This window comes from Citrus sinensis, chromosome 3, assembly GCF_022201045.2.
Source record: "Citrus sinensis cultivar Valencia sweet orange chromosome 3, DVS_A1.0, whole genome shotgun sequence".
NCBI lineage: Eukaryota > Viridiplantae > Streptophyta > Magnoliopsida > Sapindales > Rutaceae > Citrus > Citrus sinensis.
In genome coordinates, this window is record NC_068558.1 from 29,314,524 (window position 1) to 29,336,886 (window position 22,363).

General features: G+C 33.8%; 1 long non-coding RNA gene across 3 annotated transcripts; it reads right to left on the reverse strand.

Moving 5' to 3' along the window:
* Positions 1-5,955: 5,955 nt before the first annotated feature.
* On the reverse strand, positions 5,956-14,255 carry LOC102618134 (uncharacterized). 3 transcript variants are annotated; one of them, XR_008053739.1, is made up of 5 exons: positions 14,017-14,255; positions 12,926-13,090; positions 11,085-12,261; positions 9,139-10,566; positions 5,956-6,355 (listed from the first exon to the last, which is right to left on the reverse strand). It is a non-coding gene; the product is annotated as an uncharacterized LOC102618134 (long non-coding RNA). The 3 variants fall into 3 exon arrangements; XR_008053738.1 differs by lacking the exon at positions 14,017-14,255 and having other exon boundaries at positions 9,139-10,563; positions 12,926-13,365; XR_008053737.1 differs by lacking the exon at positions 14,017-14,255 and having other exon boundaries at positions 12,926-13,364.
* Between the last annotated feature and the right edge of the window lie 8,108 nt (positions 14,256-22,363).

Genomic DNA, 22,363 nt, shown 5'->3' on the forward strand with positions numbered 1-22,363 from the left:
TAAACTAAAAACTGCAGGTCCGCAGTTGACAGCACGCGCCCACGCCTTATCAATAAAGTTCTTCTGCTGCTCATAATTTCTCCAAGAGAACAATCATCCTTAAAAATCATCTTGTAGCTCAATTTTATCACCAATCAATAGAATTGCACCTACAAAAGTAAAACACAAGTAAATCATTATTATTAAGTGCAAAACATTGATATTAAGGGAAGTAAACAATGTAAAACTAGTGCATAAATTGCACTCTAACAAATTCCCCCACACCAAGATGATGCTTGTCCTCAAGCATATAACTCAAGATTAATCTCAAATCTCCACTCAATTCTCATCTCAACTCATCCAAAAAAAATTTAAACAAGCATACCTCAAGAAATTAAGTCGTTCATCATTCGAGAGACAAGGATTTTAAAGTATAGAATTTCATAAGATAGAATAAGAACATTCAACCACCAAGAAGATCCATTCAAAATTCAAGTGCAACAAGATTTAATAGCCCTCTCAATAACTTCATTCCATGCACTCAAAGTGTTTAGGGTGTCATTTATCCACTCAAATCAAATCAAAGAATGCTATTACCATAAGCTTGCTCATATATCACATCTCAATCCACAAAACATGAATAAAATGGAAAAATCTAAGGGTCTTAAAAGGGTTGTAATGGGGTTAAATGGGTTAAATGAAAAAGAAAGGTTTACGAAAGAAAAAGAGATCAAAATGAGAAGAATGAACTCATTGAATGAACTTATGATATCAAAATGCTTATTTCTACTCAAGTCACCAAGAATGTAAACATTTTTTTTTCGATTTTTCTTTTTCTTTTTTTTCTTTTTTTTCTTTTTCATTTTTTTCATTTTTTCTTTTTTTTTCGAATCAAACAAAAGAAACGAACCTTGCACAATTTAATTTAAGCATAATGCTTGTTTCTCTAATTGAAAAACTTCAATACAAGGTAGAAAAAGCAACAAAATATATCCACACAATGAGTCCAAAAATCTCCTTAAATTGAGGCTCAAAAAGAAGAAAAATTGTTAAGTAGACGGAGAGAATTAGATGGGTAATGGTTAAGGCTCAACCAAAGGTAGCAAATAAAGGTCTTCGAGTAGAGAAAAAGGAAAATGCGAGACTAGAAACATGGTAAATGGTTTGCCCTTATCATTTTAATACATAAAATCCCGTAATGCGGCTTCAACATGCACAACAAAGCAAGTTCTAGAATAAACAAACTAAGATTGATATTCACATAACAAAAATATTAGAGCAAAGTGGTTGCTCATAGGCTCAAATCCTCACAAAGTTGGTAAATTTGCCATCAAATCATGTACACTCTTCAAATGAATCAACCATCAATAGTGGTGTAGAATGAGAAGAAGGTATGAGTGATATATAAAAGAAAAGGTAAAAATGATAAGAAGTGAGAAAGATGTATGTAATAATATGAAAAGTGAAAGATAAAATGTGAGTGATGAAAGAGTATGATAGAATAAAAATAGATGTAAATAATTTGAGATGGATGGGAAAAGAGTAGTGAGAAAGAAAAGAAAAGAAAAATAATAATATATGAAGCATACTAATTCCAAAATCATTTAAGTATGAGTAGAGTGAAAATAATACTTTCAGACATCAATAATGCAAAAATCTCTCCCCCACACCAAGAACTTACATTGTCCCCAATGTAAGATAATCAAAGCTCACATAAAAATTAAAACGTAAGGATAAAAGATTAAAGGCAAAAACTTCCCTGAATTGTGAGCTTTGATCCTCATAACGTCTATGGGCTTGGCGGAAATGGTGGGATAAATCCCACACTCTCGAAGTTGATGCTTTCCTCTTCGGCATTGTTACAATAATTTCACTCACGGATTTCGATTCACCCGGCTGGAATACAGGGCGTAGACTGGTTGCGGACGATTGCTGCTCGGTTGGAGCTTGGCGCGATGGTGGATTGCTGGTTGCGTGCGGGATGCTGGGCGCTGGGGCTGATTCTACTGCGCTAGTGGGCTGCTGGATCTGCACGCTGGGGTTGATTGCACGCGAGAGCTGGGCTGACGCTGGTTCTGCGCGCTGCTGGGCAAAGGCTGGATCTGCGCGCGCGTGGGATGGAGCTGGTTGCGCGCACGGTTGCTGCTGCTGCTGCGTGGGCAGGTTCGCGATGGTGGATTGCTGGTGCTGCGTGGCTGCTCGGTGAAGGCTGGAGAAGAAAACCAATTCTGTGAATTAGGGATTTTGTGAACAGTAATTTTTTTTTCGTTTTTTTTTCAAATAAAAAAATATATATATATAAAGGAAAGAAAAGAAAGGAAAAGAAAAAAAAGTTTTTTTTTTCGTTTCTTTTTTATTTTCAAATAAATAAATAAATAATTTTTTTTATGATGAACCACTTTGAGACAAAAAAAAATTTCAGAAGTACTTTTCTAATAAGCACGTGGGCACGCCTTAAAACGATTTTACTTTAAAAATTACAGAAGTACTTTTTAGTTAAGACGTGGGCACGCCTTATCAAAAATTTTCTTTTGGCCAAAATAAGCAAACACATTATTTTAAAAAAAATCTGAATCAAAATTAAAAGAAGATATAACAAAAACCAAAATAAATAAATCATTTGGGTTGCCTCCCAAAAAGCGTCTTTGTTTTATGTCTTTGGCTAGACACATTTATGCATCAATCTCCATAATTGGAACTCTCGAGAGCCACATCCTCCACAATATTCACCGAAAAACCTTCATAAAAAGGTTTTTAAGCGATGACCATTAACTTTAAAAACTTTGTCAGAGGTCGGACTCCGAATCTCAACTGCACCATGAGAAAAAACATTAGTAACAATAAAAGGTCCAACCCAGCAAGAACGTAATTTACCCGGAAAAAGTTTAAGCTTAGAATGAAAAAGAACTTTTTGACCAACAGAGAACTCCTTTATCAAAATCATTCTATCATGAAATGTCTTCGTCTTTTCCTTGTAAAAAATTTCCTGCGCCATAGGGTTAATAACATCCATAGAAAATACCGAATGTTCCTCACTAGGATATTTCATGGTATCATTCATATTGAATTCTATAACCTCTCCATCAAACTCCATAGTGAGATTCCCTTTATGTACATCCATTTTAGTCCTAGCAGTCTTAAGAAAAGGTCTTCCTAGCAAAATTGGGATAGAATTAGAGGAGTTATCATCTTCCATATCAAGTACATAAAAATCAGCAGGAAAAACCAACTCATTAACTTTTACTAAGACATCTTCTAATACCCCATCAGGATATGCATTAGACCTATCAGCTAGTTGAATTATCACGCCAGTTTCTTTTAATGGACCAACATTCAAAGATGAATAAATGGAACGAGGCATGACATTAATAGAAGCTCCTAGATCTAACATAGCCTTTTCAACTCTAACACTACCAATTTTACAAGGGATAGTAAACATACCTATATCCTTGCACTTAGGAGGTAGTTTCTTTTGGAGAACTGCTGAAACATTCTCCCCCATGTGAACTTTTTCATCTCCTCTTAATTTTCTTTTGGAGGTGCACAGTTCCTTAAGGACTTTAGCATATCGAGGTATTTGTTTTATAACATCTAATAAAGGAATATTTACCTCAACCTTGCGAAATGTCTCAAGGATGTCTTTCTCTTGTTCCTCCTTCTTGGATTTTGCAAACCGGCTTGGAAAAGGAGGAGGTATCACAATATGTAGGGGTTTCGCTCCGGTGGGTTGTGCATCTTGAGATTGAGGCATCAATTCATTCTTCTCAAGCTCATCTTCTACATGCTCTGTCACTTTCTTACTAGGCTCTTGCAACTCCTTCCCACTTCTAAGGATGATAGCACTAACGTTTTGCTGTGGATTCACCTCAGATTGTGAAGGCAATCTCCCTAATACTTGAGACTCCAGATGGCTCACTGTAGTCGCCAATTGACTCATTTGGTTCTCCAAGTTCTGAATGCTTGCTGTAGTTGCCTGCTGAAATTGTTGAGTGTTAGTCGCAAGTGATTTAACAATTTCTTCAGGAGATATACCTGACTTGGAGTTTGACTGTGGAGGTGCTGGTTGTCTTGGTGGATACTGTTGTGGGAATCCTGATTGCCTAACTCCATAGCTGAAGTTGGGATGATCCTTCCATCCTGGATTGTATGTTTGTGCATAAGGATCATACCTCCTCTGAGGCATGCCTGGAAATCCTCCAACTGCATTGGCTTGTTCAACGAGTTCTTCTTGAAGTGTAGGACACATATCAGTTGAATGACCCATGTTGTAACAAATGCCACAAGTCTTCACTTGTTGCACATTACCTACAACAAACTTTTCCACAAGAGAAGTAAGTTTATCTAAACGTTGTTCAACAGAAGAAATATTTACCTCATTAACCATTCTTGAAGTGGCATCTTGTCTGCTGCCAAATTGTTGTGCATTGGCAGCCATATTTGAGATCAACTCCCTTGCTTGAGTAGGGGTCTTGTTCACCAACACGCCTCCACTAGCAGCATCTATCATACTCCTATCCATCAATGATAATCCTTCGTAAAAATATTGAATAAGAAGTTGATCAGAAATCTGATGCTGAGGACAGCTGGCACATAATTGTTTGAATCGCTCCACATACTCATACAAAGTCTCCCCAGGAAGTTGTCTAATCCCACAAATGTCTTTTCTGATGTTAGTAGCTCTTGAAGCAGGAAAGTACTTCTCGAGGAACTGCTTCTTCAAACCATTCCACGTTGTAATCGATCCAGGAGGCAAGTAGTATAACCAATCTTTAGCTAGTCCATCTAAAGAGAAAGGAAAAGCACGCAGCTTAATCTGCTCTTCAGTCACGCCTTGTGGTCTCATACTTGAACACACAACATGAAACTCCTTAAGATGTTTATGAGGATCTTCACCTGCAAAACCATGAAACTTGGGTAATAAATGAATAAGACCGGACTTTAATTCAAAATTTACCTCCAAATCTACATATTGAATGCAGAGTGGTTGTTGATTCAAGTTTGGTTCAGCTAACTCTCTAAGAGTTCTTTCTATAGGTGCAGGTCTATCCATCACTTGTTCTTCTGAATCACTAGATGATTCAACTAAATCAGGCACCGTATCTATTTCAGAAAGCAAAGGCGATGAGGATCGTTGCTTAGCTCGCTTCGTCTGCTGTCTCAGCTGGCGAGCTGTCTTCTCAATTTCAGGATCAAACGAAAGTGTACCTGTACGAGAAGAACGAACCATACACAAAGTAAAACGTAAAAAGGATTAAATAAATGACACCAATCCCCGACAACGGCGCCAAAATTTGATGGTTATCGAAGCCAGCAAAAATAAATTCCTACTCTAAATAAATTGTGTATAGTGATTGAGCAGGGTCGTGTCCACAGAGATCAGTAATTATTTAAATCCTTTTGAAACGTAAAACGTAAAATGGGGGAATTGTTGACAATAATAAAAATCAACAAAAATGCAAATTAAAGTTGTAATTCAAATTGGAGAAAGCTCTGGTTGAAGGAATTAACTCAGCTTGATTCGACTACTGATCATTGATTCAAATATAGATTATTATTACTTATGAATAGACCAGTTATAGCTATTGAGACCCTCTAATAGCCAATCTCTCCTTAACTAGTCGATAACCAAGGTACGACCGTTGGATATTTCCCTAATCAATAGACAACCCTAGATACGATCATAGGATTTAATCAATTGACAGCCTGAAAAACTAGAGAGACCCAAATCCTAATCAACACATATGATGATTTATTTAAATTAGATTGTTTATTCTCACAACACAACTCTCTGCTATGTTATTTGTCACAAACATTAAATTCTTCATACGATGAATCCTTTAATTGACAATAGATTAAGTTGATAATTAAATGGTGGCCAATTACCTAAGTAACAAACATAATCATGAAACTAATTCAGAGAATAAACAAATACCCAAAAAGTAATAAAACAATTAAAGCATAAGAAAGATCTCACAGTAGTGATGAATCAAAGCTTCATTATCCTTCAACCAGAAAAATAAGTTTAGTTCTTCATAGAGAGAAGAGAAAAATTAGATCTAGGGTTTCTTTTCTTTTTCTCCAATCCAAAATCCCCCTCTTTCTTTCACAATAGATTCCTCCTTAAATACTCTCTCTCTCTTCTCTTTTAGAGTTCTATTTAAAATAAAATACTAATATCTTAAATATTAAATTCGTAATTACAAAATAGCCAAAAATACAAAACACGTTAAACTAAAAATTGCAGGTCCGCAGTTGACAGCACGCGCCCACGCCTTATCAATAAAGTTCTTCTGCTGCTCATAATTTCTCCAAGAGAATAATCATCCTTAAAAATCATCTTGTAGCTCAATTTTATCACCAATCAATAGAATTGTACCTACAAAAGTAAAACACAAGTAAATCATTATTATTAAGTGCAAAACATCGATATTAAGGGAAGTAAACAATGTAAAACTAGTGCATAAATTGCACTCTAACAAACTTTCTTTTTCTTTTTACTTTTATAGTAATACACAGGCAACGATATTCTTGAGGATGTTAATGAATTTATCTATAAAGAAAGTTAGTTATCGAAATAACCTTAAAGGTAAAATAAAAATAAAAATAAAAATAATTTTTTAATTTTATTTTTGGGATTAATTTGGTAAATTAATTTTTTAAATAATTATTGTAAAGACTATAATTGCAAGGGTATTAAATATTGCTTTAAGTTAGTTAGTATTAATTTGATTTTAAATCATTAGAAGATTGTTTTAAGAGTATGAAAAATACCAGTTCATTCAAACTGATAATTGTTAGTTAATTTGCCAACAAATAATTATGGGTAAATTTGTTTATTAACATTTTTCATAGATTAATGCCTCCAAAATTGTATTAAGGGTATTATTATAAAATATAAGATATTTTGTAAAATATAATAACCAAACAGATATTTAAACTAAAATACAAGGACTACTCAAACATTTACCCTCACAACTTTTGACATGATATAAAAGGATAAGTGCATATTAAAAAAGGAATTTCTACTTCAATTTATAAAGCTTATTAAAAAAAAACAATTTCTACTTAAATTTATAATGGTCATGCAAAATAGAGAATCTTTGTTATAGTGAATGATAAAATAAAGGGAGATTGTTAATTTTCCCCTTCTATAATCAATATACAGCATATATACCATTTATCACTATGTTGTTTTTATAATAGCTAATAATCTCCCGACATAATAAGTTTACAATATTATTCTTATTTTCAACCACTCTTTTATTTATATTTTTTATAAATTAAATAAATCATATGAATATAAAGTAAATAAAAAATTAAGTATTAAAAAAAGAAATATATGCTTTGATCTGAACAAAAAAACTAATAATAAGATTTTTTTCTCATCATTTTATTTTGTGAACATTTTCTTATAATAAATATTTTATAATATTTTAAAATTAAATGTTAACATTGCAAGCAAAATATTTTATTATTTATCTTGTAATAATTTTTTATTTATCATTCAAGTTTTCTTATAATAATGTTTTATCATTTTATAATAATTTTCTTATATATTTATTATAAGAAAATGTTATAGAATAAAAAGTACAAAAAAAATATTTTGTTATTAATTTTTTTGCATCAAAACATATATTTCTTATTTTTAATACTTAATTTTTTATTTTAATTTCTATTAATGTAATTTATTTAATCAATAATAAATATGAATAAAAGTGTACTTGAAAATAAAAATAATATTATAAACTTATGCTATCGGAAGAATTATTGACTATTATAAAAGCAATAGGGAACAAATAGTAAATATTGATTGCGCTATAAGAAAATTGGGAATCTCCCATAAAATAAATATCAAGCTATGTGCATATGAGATTATTATAGAACAAACCTTCTATCAAACCCGAAGCTTGATCCTAAGCTGAGGTATGTTAAAAAATTCAACGTTAAAAAAAAAATAGTTCTCCGAAAGTCGGAAATGCCTTGCAAAAGTTGTTAAAAAAAGTAACCGGACCCCGCTAATGGACTGTTTAAATACACTTATAATCCCTCTTTTTTAATTCGTCCGTGAAAATCACAACAAAAGTATTTTTTATTTATTTATTGTACATTCATTATTCAATCCGCCAATCTTTTTTTTTTTAATCCATCTGTGAAAATCACAACACATGGAAATTTTTTATTGTACATTTATTATTCAATTCCATTTTTCGCCAAAAAAATTTAGTATGCACATTTGTTCAAATTTGATACAAGCAGTGGTCAATAGAGTCAACTTGGATAAAACTTAAATTTCCCGCCCAAACAAAAACTAACAAACATAAAGAATTTGAATCATCCTTCAATAATAACATAAATAGCAACTTCTGAGGCTTGGAATTTGATCATGTCTCTATTTCTCAATGCATTATGGACTCTAAGACCAGGCTCTAAAATCAAGTAAATGCTACAGTTGTATGCAATTGACAAATAAAATATTAAAATAAATATAGTTAACTAAATTAACACATACATGTCATGTAAATTATTTTTAGTATTTTGCTATTATCAATATATCTTGATAGTTTTAACTAATACTTCAATCCATTAATCCAAAAATTAACTTTACATTTATGCTAATATAGACATGATATAAAAAAAGGTAATATAAAAAATTATAAATAGAATATATAACATAGAATTTGTAAGTTATTTTGAATGTTAAATGTATATTGAATTTATATTATTAGTATGCGAAAAACAGAATAATAATATAAAAATAATTTTGCTTAATATTCAAAATAATTTTTAAATTTTATAATAATTTATATATTAGATTATTTTAATATTATATATGTACTTATTACAGAAATTTATTTAAAATAAATTTTTGTGTTGTTATAATTCAAGGGATAATTGTTAAAAAGGGTCTTAATGAATATTTATGAAGCCAAGAGAATTTATGTGACCATTTTAGCAAATTTTGAGAGTGTGGAAATTAATACTGAAAATATTTTAGCCAAGAGAATCTATGTGACCATTTTAGCAAATTTTTTCCTAAAATAATTATACAAAATTTCACATTCTAGCTTGCCTCCACTTTCTTCTTTTCTAACATAGATCCATGATATAGAAATTAATACTGAAAATAAAAGAGAAATGTGTGTATAAGATAGAACTTACAGCGTTGACTGTACTGTAGCAGGCAGCTACTTAATGGAATTCCACTGAAGTACTTGCTTTAGGCAAATAAATTTGTTTCAGGGGAAAGCAGAGGACTTCTATTTGGAGAATTAAAGTTCTGTTTTATTGAGAAAGCATAGTTGTGCGTCACACAAATTCTATCTTCCCGTCTCTGTTGTTGTTTGTTTGTATGACAAAACGAAAAGCAAGTCTTGGTCAAAAAGTGACATTACCGCGAAATTTCCTGGAAGCTTCAATTGTATGAATACACGGGACTAAATCTAAAGACGTCTATTAGAAGTAGATTTCTGAGTCATTTCCATTAAATATAATCGTAACATCTGTAAGATTACGATGATTTCTTTTTGGATACTCATGGTCATGGAGGCTATTATATTTGATCTTAAAAATTTAGTACAAAATAAGTGACAAGATTTCTTCAAAATGATGGGCTTATTGCAAAAGTGAAATGTGAATGTCAAAATTTTATAAACTAACTTGATGAAATGAAAATGCCAACTAAGTCAACCAGTTAATGTTATCAATTAACTTATATGATTACATGTGAATGACCTTATTATTTGAGGGGAATGCATTTATTGTGTATATGTTGAAAATGGTGGCCGACCATATAACTAAACTTGGTAAATTTTGTCAAAGGGACAGCAATTTGCTTGACAATAGCAAATTGTGCACCAATAAAATAATGGACGTTGTTGTGACATGGATCATCATGTTGTGTCTTGATGGAGACTTGAGGTAAACTTGGTAGAGTCTGATGGTGTTGATGCAGGAATCTGATCGATGGAACTGCGACCATGCTATCTGCGCCAACGTTTAAATTTTGTTTGCTAGGGAGCTGATTCAGTGCGACGGCTATCGCACTCGAGTAGATAGCTTCAACCAAAACTCGCTAAGTTGAATCACCTATACTCACAATATCCAATTAGAGGGGCACCAATTTTTTTTTGGCGAAAATCCTCCGACGCTCAAATCAGTAATTGAGTCTCTTTTAGAAAAACTTGTATCACAAACTCATGGCTTAATTATATCAATTGAAAGTTAGAAATCTTAATTCTCAAAACGAAGAAAAATAAATAGAGAGAATTATCGAGAGAGATAAGTCAAAGAGAAAGAAAATATGGAAATAAAAAAAAAATTGTCCAGCCCTTTTTACCTCCATTCTCTCCATTCTCCGTAGCTTTTATACCCAACCTGAACCATCGACTCCATCTTCCCCACGATTACTGTTGGCTTGGAAGTGAAAAGGTGCGTGCTGCGTCTTTGAAATCAGGGGTCAATGGACAATGTAACTGTCGCTGAATGGGCTTTGTGCCCGAGTTTCTTGGAGACAAACTACGTGTTGGCCTTTGATCAAGCCTTCCATCTGACTCGATTTTGGTCTCTCCTCGCATGCCCTCAGGTCTGCTATATAGTACTTGTACGACCAGTATTCAGATTTTTTTGATACAAGCAGTGGTCAATAGAGTCAACTAAGATAAAACTTAAATTTCCCGCCCAAAAAAAAACTAACATACATAAAGAATTTGAATCATCCTTCAATAATAACATAAATAGCAACTACTGAGGCTAGTAATTTGATCATTTCTGTATTTGTCAATGCATTATGGATTCTAAGACCAGGCTCTAAAATCAGCAAATCCAAAAATTGTTGATAATATTACTTAGTAAGGTTACGAATCCATCCGCAAAACAGCTGTAAATAGTCATATACCCTGACGTATGAACTTTTTATATGATTAATAAAGGATAAGAGCTTATTCAAAAATCAATTTCTACTTAAATTTATAGTAGTCATGCAAAATATAGATAGTGAATGTGTATATCACTGTGCAGAAATAAACAAAGTACGCAAGCATGATAAAACAAAGTTCATGATATGTGCCTATGAGATTATTATAGAACGAGATTATTATAGAACGAACCTGCTATAAAAAATGATGCAGTGACTAAGCTGGAAGAAAAGGCCACCTAAGATGTGAATTTGCTGTTGTTTGATTCAACTCTTCGGCATGGCTCTTGAGGTTTGAATCAGCCTATTGCAGGCGAGTGAGCAAGCTGATATTGCTGTTGTAGATAGCTGAATCTTATCAACATTCTTCTTCCATGAATCTGAATCTTGAGTGAGCAAGCCTATGCCCTTATCAACATTCTTCTTCCATGAATCTGAATCTTTCAGTCGAAGATATTGATAGGAATGCACATAGAAGTAATACGGTACTGCATGTTCTAAAGGCAAATATTAATTTTGTAAAGTACCTTAGCGATTCTGCTTTTGCTAACTTTGTTACTGTCTCCACTGCACTCTGTTCCACATAGTCGAAATCATTCTACATTTTGGCCCGATTCTAACAAGACAATCTAACTTCCAAGCTTTCAACTTTTCCCAAGGTCTCTGGCACATTTTTAAGTTTGGGGCAGCCAGAGAGATACAACGTTCTAAGAGATCTCAAACCATTTATGGTACTTGGACGACTCTTGAGATTTTTGCAATCTTTCAAATTCAACAAGACATTGCCAGAAAGAAGTTCAATAGATGCTGGGAATCCTCTTATAGCAGTTCCTTCCAAATGAAGCTCCAAGAGCTGATCCCTGCTTGAAGTTTTCTCTGGGAACTCTCTGAATTTCAAAGGGCTAGAGAGATTCAAAGTTGATAGATATTTTAGAGCAATTATGGTCCTTGGAAGACACTCAAGATTTTTGCAGCCATTCAGAGTCAACTGAGCAAGTCCAAATAGAAGTTCAATTGATAATGGCACTTCTTTAATATCAGTTCCATCCGAAAGAACTTCCCACAATGTCAAGAAATTCCTTCAATTTCCAGCAACCAGAAAGAACATGTGTCTTAAGAGATTTCATAGCGATCTTACCTGGAAGAGTTGAAAGACTTGTACAACCTTTCAAATTCAACAGAATCAGCTTCTTTGAAGCAGAAAAAATGAGTGAATCTCCTGCAACCTTGTAAATCTTTCAGAAATCAGCTCCCCTAAATTTGGTACTCTTGTGAAGTCTGATTGGTCATATTAGAAAAGGCTTTAGCACTGACATGCATCTCTTTGTTGTTAAAGCGATCAAATATGATGCTTCAACTACATCAGTTTCCTAAACATTATAACAAAAAATAAGTGGGAACCAAAAAAAAAAAAATGAAAGAAAGAAAATATTGATAAAACTATGCAAAGGTTTAACTACTTAAATAAGTGATCATGATCCCAAAATTGCAAGTTTTCAACGTTCTAAGAGATCCCAAAATGTTTAAATATCAACTACATGTCAACAATGTGGAATTCCAAGGCATCTTCTATTAAACAAAAACAAATAATAAAAACCAACAGTTGTCAATTCTTATCAACAAAGTCTTCAAATTGACATTGTGGTCTGTTGCTTAACGAAAAAAAGGAAAATCAATAGTTGTCAATTCCTATCAACCAAGTCCTCCGACCAAAAATAAACATGGGGGTGGAGAAAAGAAAAATAAAAATCAAATGTTGAATCCTCTTGATTGTTTCATGGATAAATCTGAGTCCATATTTAACATATTCATCTACCCATTTTCAGACATGCCATGAATTGTAAATTAAGCCAAAGATTCGCAAAAAACAACAAAGAAACAAAAAACAGATTCTGTGTTCAGCCACAAATGGGCTATTTCACAGCCAAGCACAATGGTTATGGAAGATTGCTAGTAAACAAATGAAGAAAATTAATTGCTTTTGCTTGGGAATCTCAGAATCTGCTCACTAGCTATGACTCATGCAGGACAAACCTTCACGAATTGACCTTGTTGATTGATTGCTTTTGCTTGGGAAACCATAGAGTTGATGCAACACATCAGGTGGGATGCACATTCCTTCGTAGGCATATTATCGAACACGTCCTAGGCACGAGAATTATACCATAATTCCTCAGCAACTCCTCTCTTGAACCGGGCCTGCAAATTCCATATAATCATTCCTTTGTCTATTTATCGTTTGTTCTGAGCCCAAATCAAGCTGAGATCGATCATATTCAACACATGTGCACTAAGCGTTGTAGCCTCAATTCTGAGGTTCAAGTATTTAAACCCATAAAAATTCACAGAGGAAATGACAAGGAAGAGCGTGAGCTCAATAAACACTCTCTAACTCTTCGCTCTACCACGGTTAACAAACTTGGACACGTCACTAACCCTTAACTGATTTATAACAGATTTTTGAATAAATAGAATGTAAATGAATTATCATGTGCAAAATAACATTTGAATTTGAGATGCGCGCTCTGTGATAAAGTCAGATAATAGTAAAAATAAAATAGTCAATAATAATAAATTTATATTATTTATATTAGTAATATATTTATATTTATTTTTAAAATATAATATATTTAGTTTATTTATATTAATAATATATTTATTTTTGTTTTTAAAATATAATATCAATTTTCGGCTTACTATAGTAAAAAATATAATAGTAAAAATAAAATAAAAATTATACAAAAAATAAATAAGCATGTCGAAATTGTAAAAAGAAATCAACTATTATGTGATCACTTAAGTTATAGTTATGTATGAATCAAATTTCTACTTTAATTGATTTTACACAATTTTATGTTATCCTTTTTTTAAAGAAAAGAAAATATCATACCACAAATCCCAAAATATATTAGAAAAATTAACTTTTCAGATCTTGACAGGAGAGTGTGCCTGGGCAAATCTTAAATAGAGAGGATTTTTGTAAGTAAATGAATTCCAATGAAGTGCTTTGCTTAAAGAGAACTTAAGCTAATAAGGCAAATATATTTGTTTTGAGGAAAAGCAGAGGGTTTTTATGAGTAAATGCCTCTTAAATTAAAAGAAAATAAAAGGATTCAAGACCCTACCTTTCTTCACGAGTCTTGCAGCTGAATGATCGAATGTTGGATCACATTAATGTCTGAAAGGAAATCACAAGTGGAAAACCTCCTTTTGATCACAATATAAATGCCTTCTTTCTTCAATGGATTGTTCAATGTTCTTTTTCTTTTTTTTCAGCATATGGATAAGAGAAGAAGTTGAAGAAGCAATTGTGTTTTTTTGTGTTGTTGGGGAAAAAAATGTGTACTCCCATTGAGTTCCAACTCAACAAGTACCAAAAAAACTGTACATAAATAATCAAAATCAGCAAAGAAGAGAACATAATCTCCTCTAATATTGACTAATTGAGTGATTAGAAACACTTAATCTATCACATCCAAAAAAAAAAAAAAACACTTGATACATAATAATGTAAGACAAACATGTTGAAAAGTCAAGCATGATTGCATGAGCCAGCTACCATGCAAATTTCAAGCACACCAATGTTGAGCTAGCGTGATCCAATTGCATGTGCTAACATAATCTCTTCTAGGGATGGCAAAATCCAGGTCCAGGTCTGGGTTTTTCCTTCCCAGTTCCGGACCCAGACACTATTTTTTTGTTCCTGGACCCGGATTAAAACTCGGCTTTTTCTCATGTGGGTCCGGGCCGAGTTCCTGGATTCCGAGTTTTGAACCCGGATCAATAACTCAAAACTAACTCCAGAATGTTAACATAAATATGTTAATAATATTGATTTTGATGATAACAAATTTTAAATGTATTTTGACAAAAATATTGGAGCTATTTCTTAATAAACGAAAACCCTTTTAATCATTACCTGATTTCTTCATAAAAGATGGTTTTTCAAATTAGAAAGAGATTCTCTACAAAAACTTGTTTAAAATTGCAATTCTGGTTATAAACGGTGAACCGTTTATTTTAAACGGTTAACCGATTATAGGCAGAGAGTAACACATTTCCTAAACCTCTAACCGTTTGTGAAAAACGGAAAACACATAAGATGGGGAGGTTACTGGAAATTAACGGTAAACCGTTTGCTTTTAAACGGTTAACCGATTAGCACCAGAGAGCACCACATTGCCTAAGCTCTAGCCGTTTATGCTTAACGGAAAACACCCAAGATGGGAAGGCTACTAGAACCTAACGGTGAACCGTTTATTTTAAGCGGTTAACCGATAACGTCCAGAATTGAAGGTTGTCCTCCTCTGGCATTGATTAACGAAAACTGATAAGGCTAAATTGTTGTGCAGGTTACTGGAGCCAAACGGCAAACCGTTTATTTTAAAACGGTCAACCGATAATACCCAGAGAAGCCACTTTATGAAAACCCTTAACCGCTAAATGAAAATGGACTAACTGATGTTCATTTTGCAGGTTACTGGAGACAAACGGCTAACCGTTTATTTCAAACGGTTAACCGATAATATCCAGAAACGTTACTTCATGCAAGGCCTTAACCGTTTAGTGTAAATGGATAACAAATGCTCATCTTGCAGGTCTCTGGAAGTTAACGGCGAAAGGGCAATCTTAAACGGCAAACCGTTTATTTGAAATCTGACCCAACAGTAACTTTGACCAACTGAAACGGTTAACCGTTAATGGTTAACGGCGAACCGTTTTCTGTCCGACAGTTTGTAACGGCTAGACTTTCGGCTCCAAATATAAATAAGCTCATTCAAATTCAAAGAAGGTTGATCAAAACACTATCACTGAGCATATATCCGAGATTACAATCTTCATAGAGCTTGAAACACATTCTCTTTTCATCTATTCACACATTGGGCATTGATTTGTAATCTTAGATATTGTGTGAGAGAAAAACAAACTTGTAATCTTTTACTTTGAGTGATTGTAAGTGTGGGGATACACTTGGGTTAAGAGATTGGGGATAATCTCTTGTTGTAAAGGTCCATTGACACTTTGGAAGTCAAGTGTAAGCATTTGAAGCCTTGGAGGCTTGGACGTAGGCGAGGTTGGCCGAACCACGTAAAAATCTCGGTGTTTGAATCTCTCTTCCCTTATCTTTTTATATTGTGATCATCTTAATTGTTGTTGATTTTGAATTTGATTTATAATTGCATTAAGATTTTCTTTAATATATTGAATAATTTTTAGAATCCCAATTCACCCCCCCTCTTGGGATGCATACTTGTATTTCACAGAAGACTCCAGAAATCAATTCAATTGGTGAATATTATGGCACGGGTTTGGTGCGTTACACATAATCATCCATTTTTGTCTCTTCGGTGGGTTAGCTACTAAGCTTCAAATTTGAGGAAAAAGGAAAAAAAAGTCAGTTAAGTGGTCAATCCACAATCACCATCTCCAATCCCATGGCATTTCTCAAGGCTTTATCAGATCATTTCATTTGACAGCATCATTGAAAAGAAAAAAAAAAACATGATGATATGAGTCTTGAAATTAATTAAGTATTAAATATGCAACTAAAGCGAGATATTATTGAAATAATCAAGTATTATATATGGTAAGTAAAGTGAGCAAAGTATGATGACTGTAAATAATTTAATTATAAAACCGCAAATACGCAAGTGTGTGGTGAATCAAACGAATAGAGGAACTGCTGTGCTGTCAGCCTGTCACGACTCAAAAAAGATTGTTGATGATGATGAATAGAGGAACTGCAGTGCTGCAAGCATGTGACGGTGGTGAACCAAACGAGTTGCGAGTTGCGACGGTGGGGAACCCAAGCTTTTGACAGTGGCGAACGCCGCGTACCTGACCTTGGGAAGACGGCGAACCTGACCTTGCGACGGTGGCGAACCCAGGCGATGGTTGTTTGACTTGCCTGCTGGACAGCGAGAGGCGGCAGCCGTGGCACAGCTAGGGTTTTTCACTTTTTCTTATGTAATCGCGATTTGTGATAGAAACTAGAAAAAATGAAAGATAGAAAAAAATGAATTACGATGTTTTAGGGTTTTTTTATGTTTCTATTTATATTAACTAATAAATATAATATTAAAAAAATGAATCCAGGTCTGGCTTCCGGATTCACGGGTTACCCCAAACTCGGAACCAGATCCGGATTAATCTGGGTTATTAAAAGTCATTCCGAATCTGGATTTTTTTACACTCCGGTACGGGTTAAATGTTGTGCAAATTTTAATGTACTCGCAAGCGCACGAATCTATTGTAGTATAGACTAATGGTGACGATTGTCGATCCCACGAGGAGGTGGATTTTAATTATGTGTATAATTAATTTTGTAAATGAGTGGTTGGATTTATGGTGGAAATGATTTGGAATATGCTAAAACTTAAATTAAAATGGCGAGAATGAATTCTAAAATTGGAATTCCAATGGAGAGAATAAATTAAAGAGAAAATCTATTAAATTGACGTACTTGGATATCTGGATCCGTATCAACATGCATCATGGGCTAAATAATCTGTATTAATGCCAATTAAATCATGAGGGGGGAATCCACACCTCATGAACCACGCTCTAATCAATATGGTACTAAGGACTTATCGTGCCAAATAATAATAACCTTATACTAGAGGGCCGGTGAAACCAAGGCGGTCCTGGACAAGATTAGTATTATTTGTCGACGAGAAGTCAAAACATCCACAAAAACTAGAGGGGAAGAGAAAATAAATTTACCAAATTAAGCCCATGATAAATGTTGAGACTTCACCTTCAACCCAAGCTTGAAAGAAAATTAGCTACTCATAATTGAACTAGGGGCAAACTAGGAATTTATTAAAATACGTAGAAAATACAAGATGAAGAAGGAATTACAAAAAATGGATCCCAAAAATAGATTCAGAGATATCAAATTAAGGGGGAGAGGCCCCCTTTTTATAGATACATGGAGTAAATCATGGCCATTGGATTAAAAACAGTTTGGACGCTTAGGATTGCGCCACATCATCAGTCAACAGTACGCAGTTTGACCACGTGGATGAACAGTAACACAGTTTGACCCGGATGAATAGTAACACAATTTGGTTGAAAATAATCCTGTGTGATGCATGTACCGTACGCGAGATTTGTCGTCCACTGATATGCTGTCACGTCACCATCAACAGTACATAAGAATTTTGGTCCAACAGGATCATGACACCTCATCAGTCAATACCACATCATCGGTCAATGCCACGTCATCGATCCGTCTATGTGAACAGTGCTGTGAACAGTAACGTATATAGTACCATATACATGAATAGTATCGTACATGTGAATAGTGCCATTTTTCCTTTTATGCTTCTCCTAAGGTTTTCGACCGTCCTGAGTTCAAAAGTGATGTCCGTTTTGCCGTCTGATCTCTCCTTTATTGTGAAATGACTATAATGCCCCTAAAATACAAAAATACTTAATTAAAATAAAACACATGTAATTAAATCACAAGAAGGTTAAATACATAAAAGTAAGGGTTGGTAGTAAGACTTGAAATGTAAAATGATGGTTTTCTCCTTTATAAATATGCATTTTCTAACACTCAACACACCCCCCAACTAGCTTATTGCTAGTCTCTAGCAAATAAAGCGAAAACAAAATTCAAATGCAAAATGATTTTTTTTTTTAGAAACACTCGTGTTTATTCAATCAGATTAATGATAACAATCAAATAAAAGTATAAGCATTATCTCCAGTCTAAAGCAACATCACACCCACATCAACCATCCACATGAATTAGCCCAGTAGACTTTGTTATAGCTACTTTCAAGAATGACATGTCAAACCCCAAAATCTCACTGGAAGTAGTGACACTCTCACAAATAAATTAAACCCAATAAAAATAGTCACTCCAATGAATGGTAATTGACAGAGAAAATAATAAAGAAGTGATATCACATGCTCTCACCAAAATGAAATAAATATGCCCTTAGCTTAGAAATAATACGATCTCAAGTCAAACAAAAATGCTAGTCAACCCACTTTATTTATTTATTTAATTATTCTTATTATTATGCATCACTACATCTTTTTAGCCCATATAACTAGCTTCTACTTCAAACTATAGTTCCCTAAAATCAAGAAGGACTTTTATTAGGACGTAACGTAGGCTAGGGACATGGCTAACAAAGAAGGAAAATAAGGAAAACAAAGTGTATGTTTGAGAAAAATGCAGAGAAATTTTTTTTTTTTTGGAAGTTGCAAGGTGGATTTCACCTATTATTGTTATTTTTATTCTTTTGAAACAACAACTTTTTTCTCTCTTTTTTTTTTTGCTTTTATTTGGCATAACTTCTCTGAACAAAATAATTATTTACATTTTTCTCAAACATAAATAGGTGATGGAACTTATGAGACATTAGGTAATACTCCAAATCGGAGTGGGTCAAGATGATAAATTGACAAAGAAAAGGTTTTTTTTTTAAAGGCTTAAAAGGGTTAACTATGGATATTTAATAAAAGGGATGGCTAGAAAGGCTCAAACGGATCAAAGATGGCCTTTCCATCGTCTTTTAGGGCTCTAAATAATCATCCATATCTACTAGTTAGATGGGCCTCCCAATGTAACAACACACTTTTTTTCTTTTTTTTCTCTTTTTTTTTTTTACAATTTTTTTTAAGGGTTAACTCAAAAGCAATTTAGAGATCGTGTGTAAAATAATAAACTGCTAAGCTGTATAAAGAGTGGGCAAAAGGGTTACTCTCCAAGAAAAATAATAGGCTCAAAAACTCACTTGGTACTTATTATGACATATTCATTTCTTCAAGCAACTCATATTTGTCTCCGACATCAACATGTAAAGTAGCAAACATGGCGTAACATTACTTAAGACCAAAGATAATACAAATACTAAAATTTGAAATTCATCATGTCATCCAATGTTAAAACAAATCACACAAATTTTTTTTTTCAAACAATATTCTACCCCCCAACCTATTCTAAACATGAAAGGAAAATATACATGCAGAAATGAGAAAATGATATAGAAAAACTAATTAGAAAAGTTACACTTAAAATGATAGAAAAAGAAAATGATTTTTTTTTTAAAGAAGATGCGTTTCTAGAGGCACTACATTCCATATTCAGCCATCTTCGACTCAAAAGTTGGAAAATGTATATTTATAGAGGAGACAATAAAAAGAAGAAGAAAAATGAACATCAAAACCTAATAAAGAAAAAGAATCTTTTTTTATTTTTTTGGTTTTTTTTTTAACAATGAAGATGCGTTTCTAAAGTAACTACACTCTATATTCAGCCATCTTCAACACAAAAAATTAGCAACAGTTAGTTTCTACAACAAAAAATTAGTAAAAACTTAACCAAGATTCCACATTTTTCGACTATTCCCTCCCCCCAACCAGAACGAAACATTGTCCTCAATGTTTTAAAGGAAAGAAGTAGAGTTTAGAAGACATCACCTGGGTGGTGTAACACAGAAGAAAATATTTACAGGCGGAGAGTTAAATCTAATTTGTACTTCTTACTGCTATTACTGTTACCATCATTATTTGGACGCTCCAACACAAAGGTCCAGGGGTCCGGCTCCAGTTTATAAGCTTGTAACATATCAAATAGCTCATTAGCAGTGTGAGTACAAATAAAAAGTTTTTTTCGCATGGGAAGGAATGAAGTAGTTTTTTATTGCATGGTTAAGAAATGCGATAAAGCCATCATAAAAGTTATTGACATTTAACAAACTGATGGGTTTCTGGTGAATGTGCAGATGGGCCCAAGATGCTAGTGTGATAAGTGCCTCTAGTGTTGCAAGATCTCCTGGAAGAAAAATAAAAGCATCAGCATGATTAAGCATTTCAGTTATTCTTTCTTGTATACCTAAGACAACTAACTCTTCTCCAGTTGATGAGTCAGACGAACTGCCCAATGGTTTTAGAACTCTTGGGATGATGCCTAATACTTGGCTGCCTCTGATAAAAGCTGCTTCTAAGACCATTTTCGATAACCCTCGATTACCTACTCCATACACCAAGTGTAATTTTCTCGCTGCTATGCTTCGTCCAAGATCTATGGCTGCCTCAACGAACTCTTTATGTTTGCCATAGGTAAATCTGGAAAGCACACAAATGTTCTTGAATTGTCTATTGGGAGTAGCTGCCATTGCGATACTTCTAAAAAAAAAAAAATTGTGAGTGCTAAAAAAAAATCACATTTAAGAGTCTTGGTGACAGTGGGTCACAGTTGTGTATGAGGTAACATGTCAGTGTCAAATAAACGCGTAAAGCACATGGCTCGCGAGTCAAAAAGGAAACAGTAAAAAGGAAAAAGCAAACAGTAATAAAATTATTAAAGACAATAATGCACATAATAAAACAATAGTAAAATAAAATAACAGTAAAGTGAAAGGATATTTACAGGTAGTTGTGACTGTGGCTCACATCTTCCTCTGGTTTTACGTCCAAAAACAGCTTGAACGCCCTCTATGGGTCGAGGATAGGCTTCCTATCCAGTTTTCTTATAAACTGGCAAACAGGGTCGTTTATAGTCAGATTCCCGAGACTATATTGTGCATGCTCTTTCTGGAATAATGGTCATAACTGGAGAATCGCTCCTTGCACATATCCACTGGGATGCGTTTCAAGAGACAAAAGGATATCATCCAATGACTCCTTATTCAAGCCATCCCTAATGAATTGAATCTTATCTTCCCTGTTATCAGACACCATTCCTAAAGAACATGGGATTTTATTGCAACTCATTCTGGCACACTTATGACAAGCAACAGAAATTCTTCGAGCTCGTCGTTTCTTGCATAATTTCCTTTACCACAACCAGGCATGTATGTAATAAATTTTGGAGGTAACTCACCTGTCAATCGTACTTTCGCCTCGATTAACCAACGGATGTCAGCAGGTATGTTATTCTTCATGAGCAATCGCATGCGTTCGGACCGAGCTTTATAGATCGTAAGGAGGGCATTCTGAGGAAGTGAAGGGAATCGCTTGTGAAGCTTCGCTAGAGTCTCGCTTCTATCCATACCTTCACCTCAGAATATCAGTTATTATGGGAAACTGAAGTAACCGACTTGATTGTCACGGAGTACCGTTATCCGCCACTTCACCGGGTAACAAACTAAAGCACACAAACAGAAAAACAAATTAAAACAAACAAAGAAAATTAAAATCGTCCTCTTATTGAATTTACCTCAAGCTCCAACTGGATGTCGTAAACACTTCTCTCAATGTCTCTGAGTTGGCCTTCTAAACCCTCAACATAGGCTACTAACTCTGGTGGTTGTAGAGCCCAAATACGATGTATTTTACAAAATTGAATCTGCCTTTTGAGATGAGTTTTGACACGTTGAAGTGGTTTAAGAATGTTCAGGAGGAACGGTCTAAGTATGAGACTCATGATTAACAATGATAAGAGAAAACTTAATAGTTAAACAAACACACTTATGCAAAAATAATTTCAATTAGAAAAAGAATAATATAAAG